Source organism: Staurois parvus, unplaced genomic scaffold (genome assembly GCF_062004578.1).
Source record: "Staurois parvus isolate SC_StPar_1 unplaced genomic scaffold, SC_StPar_1.0 ptg002181l, whole genome shotgun sequence".
Lineage (NCBI taxonomy): Eukaryota > Metazoa > Chordata > Amphibia > Anura > Ranidae > Staurois > Staurois parvus.
Window position 1 is genome coordinate 1,261,374 of NW_028319977.1, and position 4,366 is coordinate 1,265,739.

The following is a 4,366-nucleotide window of genomic DNA, read 5'->3' on the forward strand; positions in this document are numbered from 1 at the left end:
GTCTCTGCAGATGATTCAAGGAACTCTTCTCTTCAACAGGCAGTTGGTTTCCCTCTGGAGCATCCTGGAGAAGTGATTTCTCAGCCTGGTAGTTGTGTGATAGTTGGTTATTAAGAGATTATCAGAAGAGCCTACTGTATGTGTAGCAGTACCCCCATAGGAGTTGCTGAGTTTTGGGTCCCCCAATAGTCCCGCACAGCCAGGCAGCACACATTTTCCATTCAGATTTGCATCCAGGAGACAGTAACCAGTCCTTGAGCTTGCTTTTTGAATTTTATTGGGGGAATTTAAACTTGGATGGGGTAAGGGGTGTATGGGATGCTCAAGGGTAATGGCAACAGATAAACTGTTTTTATATAATTTTCAGCAATTCAACAAGGGGGCAAACATAAACAGTGGCCTTGCATTTTAGGTGCAAGATCTGCTTTAATTATTAACTGTAGGTTTGTTCCTATGAATTACCTGTTCACCCTGACAGTTGTACTGTGCATCTATGATTTCCTGCTTCAGGGTGAAAATGCTAACTAGCAGCTCCCAATGCAGTTTTAGTGTTGTCATCCTCCATTGCAAATGTTTTTTGGAAACCACAGGCTGCCATGCCGATGTACTGCATACCTCATAGTTTCCTCATTGCCAGCCAATGTCTATGAGTCTGCACTGGTCCCCTATGATTGACTGATAGGATGATGACTGGTGTATTGCTCTACACCAGGGGTGTCAAACTGGCGGCCCTCCAGCTGTTGCCAAACTACAAGCATGAATCCCAAAGGCAGAGACATGATGAGACTTGTAGTTTCGCAACAGCTGGAGGGCCACCAGTTTGACACCCCTGCTCTACACCTACAGCCCAAGCTTGCAGAGAGTGAGGAAAAGAGAAAAACCCCAAAATGAAAAGTAATTACAGATAATTAATAAATAATTAACAGGTAATTAGCCACACAGATCCAATGTGTATGGTGTATGCCAGCACAATGCCCTATGTGTTTGCTAACAGCAGGGTTCATAGCAGGGTTGCTATGTTAGCTAACAGCAGGGTTGACATCATATTCTCTCCTCTCTCTCTGCAGTAAAAGGAAACTACAGTTCCCATCAACCACAGGAAATTGTAGTGAATGTGGGTGGATACACAAGGCCTGTAATGTTGAATGTGTTTGAGAGTCTTGATCAGGGGTGGACTGACAACTCATGGGGCCCCCGGGCAATAGGGGCTCATGGGGCCCCTGTGTCCTTGCGCAAACTCAAAAAAGCCTATGAAAATGGTACCAGGGGCATCTCATAGGGCCCCCTACTGACCCGGGGTCCTCGGGCAGCGCCCGAGTTTACAAATAGTCAGTCCGCCCCTGCTTCATAGTTATTTTAAGGCTACAAAATATTATTTGATGAACAAACACTCTATTGGTCCTTGAATCATGAACTGACTGGCCAGGTCTCTGCAAATGATTTAAGGAAGTCTTCTTTTCAAAAAGCAGTTGTCTCCACGCTGGAAATCTGGAATTTTGGAATAAGAGTTCCTAATAAGAGTACCATAACTTTCTGGAGGTAACAGAAAAGATGTGGTGTAATACAGCTTCAAGAAGATGTCACCAGCTTCCCTCTAACATGGGTGGACAATATATTCTGCAACAAAGAAAACACTAGAACTACTGGTTGATGAAACAGATCCCAAGATAGTCATTTAGTCATGAACTGCCTAACCAGGTCTTTACAACTGGTTTTAAAAAAATCTTCTCTTAGACAGCCAGCTAGTTCCACACTGGAGTATCCTAGAGAAGTGATTCCTCAGCCTGGTGGTTGTGTGAATAAGATAAATGGAATGAAGGCATGGGAACACATTCCAAATAATAAATATTAAAGTGTCACCAAGTACTTTATAAAAATGTGATGTAATTAAACCAGAAGAAACTTCCAAGACATACATCAGAAAGCACAAAGCAACACATTTTAGAACTTTATAAATTGGTTCCAGCTGGGTATTTAAAGTGTTCCTGGACTTTATTGTACGTAGATGAAGATGCAGAAAGACAAGAAGAAGGACGGATGAAAACAGTTGCAGTAAAAATGGTATAATGTTCCAAAAAATTAAATAGCAGGTATCTTTTAATGGATCTTTATGTTCATAGGCAGTCATTTCAGAATATGTAACATTTTTGGACTGATACAAGATTTCTTCATAGACTGCTATAGAACTAAGAAGAAGTGAAATTGATGCAAAGACAAAGATCACATAGACAACCTTCTGTACTACTAGCTTCTTCAGGCTTTGGAAGATGACATTCCGGAAGGTGCAGATCTTGAAGCAGAAGACAGCAGAGAGTAGAGCAGATAAATATATGCAGAAATAACAGCATGAAACTAATAAATACTCAAGGCATCTAAGTATTAGCTTAAGCACAAATTTCCTTTGATAAAAATATTTTAAAAACAAAAATGTCATGGCTAAAACCTGAGTCGTCCCCCTGGATACTCCTAGTGCGGTGATGACTAGGTCAACGGCAGTCACTGGTCTTCTCTTCAGCCAATCCATGACACTCACAACTACAATGAATGAGTATATCTTTAGCTCTGCTAGACAGAGAAGTCCTAGCCCAACAATAAGGCTCAGATAATGGACATCATTGTTTTCCTCTGTAGAAGGGGCCATCTCTCTAGCAATGCTGGTGAGTTATCCCAATGAAAGGACAGGTTTACTGAGTGCTGCACAAGTGATCTTGTTTTACACCTACTGCAGTATTTAAATGAGTAATGTAGGATATTATGCAAACTTTTGTCCCTGTGTTTTCATTTATGTTAATACTGTCCAAAGCTAGGAAAGTAAGATTTACATCAGTGGCTTCCTGTAGCCTAAGGGATTCCAAGAATGTCAGTCAAAGTGTAATAATTAACTTAGGTCTAAATCCAATCATTTGCATGATTGCAATTTGTTTTTTTTTCTGAGCATTACACCAATTAAGCTTCTGCCATTGTGGGTGCTAATATAGGTGGGGGTTGCCTTCCTTTGGATCAATTGTCGATATAAAAATCTGTATATGGAGGGTTTCTGTTTGTTTATTTATTTTGTTTTTTTTATCTCTATTTTTTTGTCAGTTTAACTCAGGGCTCTCCAAACTTTCTGAACAAAGGGCCTATTTACTGTCCTTCAGACACTGAAGGGGTCGGACTGTGGTCAGTGTGAGTAGAAAATGCTCCAACTTCAATGGTTATAAACAATTCCTCATCATTGGTAATGATGGGAGGAATACTGATCCACTGTTGGTAGTAGGGGAAAAAATAGTGCCCCATCATTTGGATCAGGGAAAGGATTAGTGCCCCATTGTTGGTATCAGTGGAAGGAATAGTGCCCCATTGTTGGTATCAGTGGTAGGAATAGTGCCCCATCATTGGTGTCAGTGGGAAGAATAATTCCATAACATTGGTGTCAGTGGTAGGAATGGTGCCCCATCATTGGTATCAGTGGTAGGAATAGTGCCCCCTCATTGGTATCAGTGGGAGGAATAGTGCCCCATCATTGGTATCAGTGGGAGGAATAGTGCCCCATCATTGGTGTCAGTGGGAAGAATAATTCCATAACATTGGTATCAGTGGGAGGAATATTGCCCCATCATTGGTGTCAGTGGGAGGAATAGTGCCTCATCATTGGTATCAGTGGGAGGAATAGTGTCCCATCATTGGTATCAGTGGGAGGAATAGTGCCCCATCATTTCTATCAGTGGGAGGAATAGTGTCTCCATCATTGGTATCAGTGGGAGGAATAGTGCCCCATCATTGGTATCAGTGGGAGAAATAGTACCCCATCATTGGTATCAGTGGGAGGAATAGTGCCCCATCATTGGTGTCAGTGGTAGGAATAGTGCCTCATCATTGGTATCAGTGGGAGGAATAGTGCCCCATCATTGGTATTAGTTGGAGGAATAGTGCCCCATCATTGGTATCAGTGGGAGGAATAGTGCCCCATCATTGGTGTTAGTGGGAGGAATAGTGCCCCATTGTTGGTATCAGTGGTAGGAATAGTGCCCCCTCATTGGTATCAGTGGGAAGAATAATTCCATAACATTGGTGTCAGTGGGAGGAATAGTGCCCCATCATTGGTGTCAGTGGTAGGAATAGTGCCTCATCATTGGTATCAGTGGGAGGAATAGTGCCCCATCATTGGTGTCAGTGGTAGGAATAGTGCCTCATCATTGGTGTCAGTGGTAGGAATCGTGCCCCATCATTGGTGTCAGTGGGAGGAATAGTGCCCCATCATTGGTGTCAGTGTAAGGAATAGTGCCCCATCATTGGTGTCAGTGGGAGGAATAGTGTCCCATCATTGGTATCAGTGGGAGGAATAGTGTCCCATCATTGGTATCAGTGGGAGGAATAGTGCCCC